The following is a 12,097-nucleotide window of genomic DNA, read 5'->3' as shown; positions in this document are numbered from 1 at the left end:
ACATATGTACATACAAGCAGCGGAGAGATACTCACAAAAGTATACAATCATTAGCAAAATAGTTCTCACATATACACACGCATATGGCTATGCGAGAGACTATAAACTACAAATTCACACGCATATATCTGAGATACTCACAAAAGTATGCAATCATCGGTGGAAGTATTACTCACATATACACGCGCATATGGCTATGCGAGAGGTTATACAAGTTCAGCTGTAGTTTATAGCTAGTAAGTTTATAGCTGGTAACTTAGTAAATTCTAGAAGAAGAAACGCCTAGAAGTATGCGAAAGAGACAGCAGAAAGTATAAAAGGAGCGAAAGCTTAGTAACCAGAAATCAGTTTGATTTAAGCGGGCTATCAGTTGCGAAGTATAAGTGTTATTGTGAAATATTTTCAAAGTAGTCTAAAACGACCATCTTGCATTATTGAATATTTATTCAACAGTTTAACGATACGAACGTTAGTAGAAGGTTGCAATTAAGTGGAATTTTACTAAATTCGTTACAATTGGTGTCAGAAGAGGAATTGTTGAATAAATTCCGAAGATTTCGAATACGAAATTGCCCAAATGGTACAAATTGCCATTTTTGGTGTGCGTTTGTACATGTTATTATTTTGCTCGTTTTTATCCTGTTTTAAATTAATCGGGTTCAATTTACAAAAGTGTTTTCTCCTTTAAACTAAAAAATGTGTTATTTGCATGTCTTATTGCGTTCATTGTGGCATGGAAAACTTTCAACGTACGTTCTTTCAAAGTGACACCAGAACGACGCAAAAGTCTAATAAATTTGGGCCTTTAGAGGAAAGTAACACAGCAATGTTGTTATGGCAACACTCATATCGACTTTCGATAATCAGCTGTAACACAATTGTGTTAACACTTCAAAGTTAACACTCAAAAATCAGTGTCATTACCCACCCATAGTAGGCAGCAGCAAATTCTTCGAAAGATTTATGGGCCTCTACGCGTTGGCGATGGCGAGTACAGAAAAGGATTTAACGATGAGCTGTACGAGCTTTACGCTGATATCAACATAGTCCAGCGAATTAAAATGTAGGGGTTGCGCTGACAAGGCCATATTATGCGAATGAAAGATTATTATTATTATATTTATTTATTATTACGGCGTTTTAAGCCCAAAACTTAGATTATTACAAATTATAAGTACATTTTAATAATAATAGGATTTCTAGAATTTGGGGCGTCGGAATGCATGAGATTCCTATCAGCACGGGAACTGGTAGTGCCAACGGGCGAGTCTTGTAGTCATCTAATTGGGAGGTTGGAAGGAACGTGTTCTCAATCCTGCCCTTCTCCAAGGCGTATGATTACACAGTTTTATTATTTATGCTGTCGGAGTGCATTTGATTCCGGTCAACCCAAAAGCCAGCAGCTCAGCAGAGTGATCCACTCTTATCGGACGGTTGGAAAGGACGCGTTTTTTCAATCTTCCCTGTACCAGCTTTTATGTAAACATAATTAATGATAATATATTATTCTTCCGCCATTTTTGTAGGAATAGACGTGATTCGTATGAACACTCCAACTGTTTGTCTGGGACGATATTTTCAGGAAATCTTTCCCAAATCGATTCCGAGCGATATATGTATTTGACCTGATCCATAAGGTTCCTCTTTGTCTGTTTGGATTGCCATGTACGCTCAAGGATCAGTAACATGAAATACAGTTACAAAATATTTTATCTTATTGGAAGGGTTTTGCAATATTCTAATAAACTTTTTTTGAAGGTGTTTAAGTTTTCACAATTTTTAACATGATTAGGTAGTTCATTAAAACATTTCAAGCTTTTGTAAAATATATTTTGTTTGTCCATTTCTGTTTTGAAAAGAGCTAATCTAAAATTATTATTTTCTCTGATTATGTATGTCAAAGACAGTTAGTTACGGGTGAACATTCGAAGAGTGCAGACGTGCGAGCGTGCATAAGCTCACGACAATCGGCATATGAATTTCTATTTTCTATTCTTTCTTTAAACATAAATGTCAAATTCAATTACTTTTATTAAATTACATAAACACTCGGAACGTTTTATTATTTAATCGGGTTTTAATAGTTCAGAAGTAGGATTCGCGCGGGCCTACAAAATATTTTAGACATACGTACATACATATATGTCTACCTATCGAATGTACAAAAACGAAGTTTCTCCTCAACGCGTACAGATGTATGTACCAAAATAGAGCAACGTTCTCTGCTCAAACGAAATACTTAAAACGAAAAGCTTAACAAAAGGAGCAACGTACTTGGCTCAACGGAAAATATTTCAAACGGCACTGGCAACGGCTAGTCTTTCACAGCAAACAGCAACGTTATTGTTGTAGCGAAAGACAGTGCAAAATTCAGCGAATTAAGTCTGCTAAAGGCAAGGCAGCAACGTCACATGTGTATATGTGTGTACAGGCCAACGACAATCAACGTTACGGGTGCAAACGAAGCAGTAAAGCGAACATACACATAAACACTACTCAACGTTTTAAACGGCGCAAATCAACGCTAACGCAGAGACGGCGCAGCGATCTAGCTTTACAGGAATTGGACAACGGCAGCAGACGCTACGCAGAATTGTTCTGCCTAACGGGAAAACAAACGAAAGTTGTTGTTGGCATGCTTGCTTGGGGTCGAAGTGGAAAAAATACTGGAGTGGCAAGCAGACAGCGACAAGAACGGACAGTTTTGGCAAGCAACGGCGACGAAAGGAAGCAAAAGTTAATTGCTTAAGCAACGGCTTGTAAAATAAAGGGAAAAAACTGAAGCAAAAGTCACCATGCAAATAAAAATAGAATCTTTAACCGTGGCACAAATAAATAAACTATTGCGAAACGCAAATATTTCAGCGACAGGCAATAAAGCACACAAAGTTGCGGCATTAATTCAACATTTTGATTCTGATGAAATTGATGCCAATGAGATCGATCAGGAAGAACCTTGGGAAAGACCAATCAGTGAGTTGAGGGATATGATCACGGAATTAACAAGGTCATTGCAAACGCAAAATGCATCACGACCATCCGTTGAACCTGTTACATCCCAAGAAACAGTACGAGAATCCAATGTACAATCGACCACACAGCAGGCATCCACGTACAAAATACAAGACATTGTTGGAATCTTACCAGAGTTTAACCCGTTGAAGAAATTAATCACTGCACAACAATTTGTAACGAAGGCTGAGCAGCTGCAACGAACATACTTATGGAGCGACAATTTGCTACTTTTTGCGGCACAACAAAAGCTCGTAGGCGTAGCAAAAAGCTGGCTGGATGCTCAACCGGTGTTCCAGTCTTGGACTGATTTGGTGAGTATGCTATTGAAAGATTTTCCGTGTGTCGTAAATTCTGCGGAAATTCACAGGGAACTTGGCCGACGCAAGCGAAAATCTGGCGAGACTTTGATTGAATATTACTACGAGATGTTAACGCTCGGAAGACGGGGTAATTTAGATGACGCATCTATAAACTTTTATACGATCAATGGTATAAGCGATCCACAAACAACACGTACGCTATTAGCAATGAATCTAAATACGAGCAATGAGCTGCTACAGTCACTAGAAAACTTACAAACGGTACAGTCAACAAATTCGATACAGCCAAACCCAACGTCAACGTTTAGCACTAACATGCGCAATGGATGCTCTAAACAATCGCAAAGATCAGTGAAGTGCTTCAACTGCAATGAACATGGACATATCGCTGTTAAATGTCCGCAACCACAAAAGAAACAACGCTGTTCTAAGTGCTCGAAAGTGGGCCATGACAGCAAGGAATGTCGAGTAAACACCAAGCCAAACGTAGCAGAAATTGTGGAGTCGAAAAAACCTTCGCAAGTGCCACCTATAATTCAACACGTCACAATTGATGGTAAATCTTACGACGCATTGGTCGATACAGGCAGCGACCACTCACTAATAAGCGAACAAGTAATACCAACGATGCAATGCATCCCTGCATACAAGCGCTTTAAAGGTTTCGGAGGTTCAACTGTGGAATCTACACGAAAGGCCAATACACTTGGGTATGACCTACTACTTGGACAAGATATTTTGTGCGGAGCCAACAAACGGCTGGTCATCGACAATGGGTCTTTACAGTTACAAGTCAAATCGAACATGTTTAAAATCAACGATCAGCTGAATGATACACAACGTAACGATGTAAAGTCCATGTTATATGAGTATGAAGATTGCTTTGCGGAAGATGTGTCAACGTTGGGAAGATGTAACACTACCACTATGGAAATTAAAGTGACACAGTCGGGACCAATAGTCGGAAAACGATATCAGGTTCCACTATCGCAACAACGAGAATTAACGTCAATTTTAAACAACTTATTGGTCAACGATATAATCCGCCCAAGTACATCACCACACGCTGCATCGGCACTTTTAGTACGCAAAGCCAGCGGAGAGAGCCGAATGTGCATCGATTACAGGGCACTGAACGCCGTCACTGAACGTAAGAACTTCCCAATGCCTGTGGTCGAAGAGCAACTCTTTAAGTTAGCTAGAGGGAAATTCTTCACTACATTGGACATGACCTCTGGCTATTACCAGATTCCGATGGATGAAATCAGCAAGAAATATACTGCCTTCCTTACTCATGATGGATTATTCGAATATAATGTCATGCCATTCGGATTAGTCAATGCCCCAATGTACTTCCAGGAAATGATCACCAAAGTAACGTCAAAATTATGTAATCGAGACCGAGTCATCAGCTACGTCGATGAGATGATAATAGCAACACCAACAGTGGACGAAGGTAAGATCGTGCTAAAAGAAGTCTTGGAGGCGATACGTCAATGTGGTCTCACACTCAGACCTTCCAAATGTAACTTCCTTTGCGAGACCGTCAAATTTCTAGGTCACAATGTAGGTGACACCGGCATAAGTCCAGGTGATGGCAAGACGAAATGCATCAGCGGTTTTCCCAAACCATCGAATGTCGTAGAAGTACGTCAGTTTCTGGGACTGACCGGATTCTTCAGAAAGTTTGTAGAGAAGCATAGCCACATCGCAGCACCACTAACAAAGCTGTTAAAGAAAGACGCAGTCTTCATTTGGTCAGAAGAACAAGACAGAGCGTTTGACCAGCTAAAGCAAGCAATCACGTCTAAGCCAGTACTAGTCTTGTACGATCCAAGTAAATCACATGAGGTGCATACGGACGCCAGCCACCTTGGTTTGTCAGGCATATTGCTGCAGGAGGAAGCTGATGGTCTTAAACCAGTGTCGTTTTATAGCCGTCAGTGCAATGATGCAGAGTCACGCTATGCAAGCCATGAATTAGAAGTCCTAGCCATAGTGGAAACACTAGACAGATTCCGAATGTATCTATTAGGCACGAAGTTCACCATAGTTACGGACTGCAATGCGATCGTGACAACAAAAGCAACGTCGAAATTACCACCACGTATAGCCAGATGGTGGCTACGCCTACAAGAATATGAATTTGAGTGTAGGCATCGTCAAGGCTCGAAGATGCAGCACGTCGACTGCTTAAGCCGTTCGCCTACCCTACCTCCATCTGAGCCGGAGACTGTAGCTGAAAGAGTTCTAGCTATAACCAGTGAAAACAGCGACGACTGGATTTATACAATGCAGATGCAGGATGAACATGTGAAAACAATTGTTACAGCTTTGAAAACAAACGGCGATGGAGCATCTCAGTTCCGGGATGACTTCATCATTCACAACGGTCGATTATATCGAATTGTCCAAGATGAGCGACGACTAGTTATTCCTCAGGCTATCAGGTGGCGTGTCACCAAATCTTGTCATGACGACGCTGGCCACTTTGGAGTCGAGAAAACATTACAACGTCTGCAAAAGTATTTTTGGTTTAGGCAAATGAGGCGATACGTAAAGTCTTATATCGCAGCTTGTCCCGAATGCTGTTTAAATAAGATTAAAGGAGGCAAACTGGAAAGTCAAATGCATCTCACCGAAGTTCTACCAATTCCATTTCGAGCAATGTATATGGATCATCTCGGACCGTTCACCAAAAGCAAACGAGGAAACCAATACGTCATTGTTTTAGTTTGTGGTTTCACCAAATACACGATATTGAAAGCGGTACGTAACACAAAGACGACACCAGTCCTATCAATGCTGCAAGAAGTTATGGCAATTTTCGGGCAGGCTTTACGGATTACCACTGACCGAGGAACTGCCTTTACATCAAAGGAATTCGAATCCTTTATGACACGCTTTGGGATTCAGCACGTCAAAACAGCTGTACGAACGCCCCGAGCAAACGGCCAGGCAGAGCGCGTCAACCGCACCATATTATCAGCAATTCGATGCTCAACAAAGACCACCAAAGATTGGGACAGCACCCTTTCCAACATCCAGTGGTGCATTAACTCGCAAAACAATAGCACAACAAAGATAAGTCCCAACGAACTTGTGTTCAATTTCGATTTACGATGCGTCAGCGATAATCGACTAATACAAGCACTAAGCGACGAAATATCCATGTCAGATGACGACGACAAACAGGAGAAGCTACAGAACGCCATACAGAATATCAGCAACGAGAGGCAAAAATGGAAGCAAAGATACGACCAAAAGCATCAGAGTCCACCAGTATACAACGAAGGACAATTGGTCGTTATTGACCATGTACCAACCGCAACAGGTGACACACACAAACTCGATCCGAAATTCAAGGGGCCTTATATTGTCACAAAACAACTGGTTCATGATCGATACGTTGTGGAAGATCTACCCGACGCACCACGTACACAACGAAGATACTGTAATGTAGTCTCCAGCGACCATATGAAACCATGGTGCCGTTTAAGTCCAGATCTCGAAGGCGACTATAATGAAGCAAACGAAGGTACCGAGGATGAGACGTCCTAGGAGGACGAATGTCAGGAAAGGCCGAGCTGTCAAAGACAGTTAGTTACGGGTGAACATTCGAAGAGTGCAGACGTGCGAGCGTGCATAAGCTCACGACAATCGGCATATGAATTTCTATTTTCTATTCTTTCTTTAAACATAAATGTCAAATTCAATTACTTTTATTAAATTACATAAACATAACTCGGAACGTTTTATTATTTAATCGGGTTTTAATATGTAAGAGTAGGTTTCATTCACATAAACAAGTTTTTCACTTAGGTAGGCTGGTAATTTATCATGCTTGATATAAAATACAAATTTCATACTATGGTAAAATATCAACTGTTTCAGACTCAACCAGTTTAGTACATCGATCATACTCTTTATGGAAGTGGCGTACCTCATCCCACGTACTTATCAACCAACTGCCCGGTCAGCACACTGGCAAAATAATTTTCGTGAATAGTTTTACGCATTCTAATTGTGGCGAAACTTTTAACTAGTATTGAACAGGTTGGAATCTTCGTTTTTGCAATTTCCTGCGGACCCAAGAAGAATTTTTAAGAAACATTTAACGATCTTGCTGATACGACAGCATCGACAAGTCCGAATTTACATACCAATCTCATAGTCGTACAGGCACAAGCGAATTGCTAGAAGACCCTTAAACTAACACCTCCGCTTCCAGGGCCAGCAGTACGCTGCAGCGTAATACAACGAACGCCAAAATTAGCCGAAGTCATACAGGTCGTAAAAGTCAACACGAAGTTTTATTGCCACCAGGTTCACTCGATCACCTCGGACCAGAGCGCAACAACCACCAACAGTACCAACACAGCGCGCCCAAGACCGCGCACCACAACCAACAACAGCGTCAATTTCACCAGCAAAATCAACATCACCAGTAACCACGCCGGCAGAGGCCCATGGTACGTACTCTGGCGGCCATGTAAGTATCAGCCTTGTATAGACTTAAAAATAGTTACCCTACAAAAAATTTGGTCATAAAACTTACCCACGGCCATACAAACGTGACTATGAATATAACCTATGACTGTAAAGTGACTAGTCCAATGACGTGGAATGACGAGAGCGTTTTTTGCAGGGTAGCTAAGGAACTTCTAAGTAATGCTTAGAGGGTTTTATACAGTCCGGTTGAACCATATAACAAGGGCCGATTTTTCTCGTCAAATTTTATTATTGAATACTTGAAATTGTTAGCTTTACAGCAAAGGGCATACATCCTTTTTTTTTATATCATTTTAATAATATATTTTGCCGCTTTAAAATGTTTGAAGTTAGCTCTATAAATTTTATTGATAATAAGCCGTCCTTATCACGTGAAACGTTTTAACGATGCATTTTTGGAGCTCAACCGTGGGTTGTTAGAAAAAATGTATGCACGAATTGGCTAGAAGATATAAACTTTCTTTTCTTATATCATTCAAATACAATATATATATATGTATAATATATATATATCTATACATATGACTCACTATTGCTAGCAATATCGTTCGAACAACCAGAAGCAAATAATATACGTGCATATAATACATAGCGCTATACAAATTTAATCTTTATTGCTTTTATAACAAGTTTTCTTGGTACATATTACATGTTAGTGTCATTATACTATGCGTTATACCAAATTGATATTTTGTTAAACTTAAAAATAAGTTCTACTACAACAACATAATAATTTTGTAAGAGAGCCCCAATTATCGGAATTTGTATCCCAACTTTATAGCCCTAAAATATGTTTTGTGAAGGGAAAACAGAAAAGGGGTACTTGACCAAATTCTTACGTTGTATGTAATAGATTTACTATACATAAGTGCATTTAATTACATTTTTTTTCACACAAAGCGTTTATAACGATTGTCAAAAAAATAAAAAAAATGGGAGACCTAAATATATGTATAACTTGAAGTATTTAGATTTCGTTTTCGATTTCGGCCCAATAAAGTGTGAACTGTTGGATCATTTTTTTTCCTCTCACTCTATACACTACACACACTTACCTACATTTTCATAGTGTGAATAACTATTCGTAGTTCAACAATGCTGTAGCCCTGGTTAAGAAACCTGCACTATCACATTTTTTTTTTGTAGCATACATACGTTAATAGAAATGAACTATAAATAAATAAGTATTTAAAATAGGAATGCTGGCGTCGCCATTTATTTAGAAGGCACTTAGGGAAACAGGTAAGGGGCCACCGAAATATAGGTGCGTCGGTGGCCATGGTTTTTGAGGGTGGGCATATGCACCGGGCGTCGCAACAACACCCGCGGCGCCCCAAGTTATATTCGGCCCTTTTTGTTTTTCTTATTTTAATTTTCAGCTTTTTTTTTTTTTTTTGAATTGCAGCTTTAGTAACCGGCCATGTCCGGTTCGGTAAGTTTTTTTTGCGTTTGATTTTTTTTTTGAAGTTTAAATTTTGAATGTTTAACGGTCTGTCCGTGACATCCGGTTCGACCGGATGTTGTTTTAGTTTGAATTTATAAGCGTTTTGAGTCGGTCTCTGCGCTTCTGTCTGTTTTTTTTTTTGAACTTGACAGCTGCTAGTTTGATAGGCATGATATGACCTTTTTCTCTGTTTATGGCGCAGGAACAGTAAGGTTGGCAAGGACCCACCCCAGCCGGCAATGACTAGCCACTGTGCACCAACACATCATGCCGACCGCCTTCCTTACTGCTTCCATCGTAAATGCGATTCCATAACATTTTGCATAACTTGTAACCTGTCGACTTGTGTTTCATTGGCGATAAAGAATATTGTAGGGAAATATAAGAAGTGCGGTTCTATAATGGATCTATAAACTTTCAACTATATTTCTTACTAATAAGTTCACATGATCACTTCCAAAATCCAGTTTGTTTGCCCATTTTGGCAACAATATAATCAATATTATCCGTAAACCTCAGTTTATTGTCAATCAAGATCCCTAAGTACTTAAATATTTTGACATCCTCAATGCTCGTATTCATTATTTTTAGATCTAAATTAAGTGATTCTTTATTGGTCGTCCTATATAAAACCATGAACTTAGTTTTGTTAACGTTAAGCTTGAGTTTATTAATGCAAAGCCATCTATACAATGAGGCCAAATCTTCTTGCATTTTGCTCCTTACTATTGAAATGTCCCTTTCATTTACTTCAAATAACGCATCATCTGCAAACAACCTGATTTTACTATATTTCAGTGCTGATGATATATCGTTTTTGTAAATGTTGAACAGGATTGGTGCTAATACCGACGCTTGTGATAAGCCTATGTCCACTTGTGCCTCGGATGAGACCACTGACTCGATGGTTGTTCTTTGTTTCCGGTCTGATAAGAAGCTTTTAAACCACTGCAATTCTTTTTCCCTAATACCAATTTTTTGTAGTTTGTCGAGCATTATATTCCTATCAATTGTTTCGAATGCTCTTTTCAGGTCAATGAAAACTGCTACTATATATTTTTTTAGACTCAGCTCTTCCTTCCAGCTAGATATGAGGTAATTTAACGCCGTCTCGCAAGAGTGCCTTTCTCGGAAACCGGATTGTTCCTTTATAAGGATTTTATTATTTTCTAAGTAATTAACCAGTTGATTTTTTATTACAATTTCCAGAATTTTTTCCATGTTCCGCAATGTATTTATCGGCCTTAGTTCTTCTGCCATTATTGAATCTTTTACTTTCCTAATTGGTACTATTGTCGAAATTTTCCACATTTCTGGCACTATTCCAGTAGTCACGGATTTGTTTATAGCAGTTGCATAGAAGAACCCCATGTACGATACCGAATCTTTAATAACGCCTTCTGAAAGTAAATTTTTCCCTACAGTTTTATTTTTGAACCTTTTTGCTATAAGTATAACATCCTCCACCGTAATTTCTTCGAATTTTAAACATGACCTAGCTGTAAATTGGAAGTCGTTCTGACTGTGAACAACTTCAATTTCCCGGTTTATATCAACAATGCTATCTATAAAGAAAGAGTTCAATGCTTCAACAATATCGCGAGGTGTATCATATGTCACACCTTTTACGATCACCGTCAAGATCTTTTCTTGTGGCCCCGTTAAGTTTACAGCATGCTTAAGATGCTTCCACATTAGCTTGCTACCTGAAGTATTGATATCAATATTATTCTCCAAGTATTTAATCTTTTTAAATTTGATTAGTTTTTTGTAGTACTTCGCGATCATGTTATATTCGGTATAGTCACCCGTTGCTCTAGCTTGTGAGTGCAGCCGGTATTTTAGTTTATTCAATTCTGTTAATTCTTGGTCATACCATTTATTTCTTAACTTTGCCGTACTGTTTTTTTTTCAAACTTTAGTACTCCCATACAATCTAGTAAACAAGTATTTATATAGTTGACCATGTCGTTGACATTCATGCTTCTTATTAAACTGAGATCGCAATTCCTAAGTAGAGTCGTCAAGTTATCGGCAGAATAATTCTCCCAGGATGTTGGTGAAATGACTCTTCGTAACGGGTTTGAATTACTTACTTTAATAGCAAATGAAATAGTTTCGTGATCGGATATTCTGTGGTATTCAAGATTTACACAAGACAGTATATCAGCGTTTGCATATAATAAATCTATTTTTGTTTGGGAAGTTTCTGCGACTCTTGTATTGATATTTATTTTTTGTTTCATTGCGCTACGTGGACAAATTTTAATCAGTTTGTAGCTACTCGAAGAGTTAATATTTAAGTTTATACTGATATCTCCAACTAGAAGGGAATTCGTACCTGATTCCAATAATTTTGATAAAATGCTCTCTACGTGATTTAAAAATTCACTCTCGCTAGAACTTGGGGAATGGTACAACACACCTATTTGCCACTTAATGTCCACTTGCTTTAATTTTACTATAGCACACCATACATTTCTATCAATTGATCGATTAAACCTGTCTTTGTACTTGATTTCCTTTTTCAGTAATAAAACTACCCCTCACGTATGTCTACTATGAGAGTCTCAGCGAATTAATGTCTACGGTGCAATATTAATTTCAGAATCAAGAATATCTGAAGTTATACGTGTTTCTGAGCATAAAACAATGTCCGGATCCACTTTTTCTTTCATTTTTTCGAGCTCTGCTTTATTTGCTAACAAACTACAAATATTCAAGTAGATACATTTCAAATCAAAAACATTTATTACTGGGCTTGTACGTCTTGGTTGCTAAAAACCAACTCGTTGTTTTTCCAGTT

Source organism: Eurosta solidaginis, chromosome 4 (assembly GCF_040869045.1).
Source record: "Eurosta solidaginis isolate ZX-2024a chromosome 4, ASM4086904v1, whole genome shotgun sequence".
NCBI lineage: Eukaryota > Metazoa > Arthropoda > Insecta > Diptera > Tephritidae > Eurosta > Eurosta solidaginis.
This window is presented reverse-complemented; position numbering follows the sequence as displayed.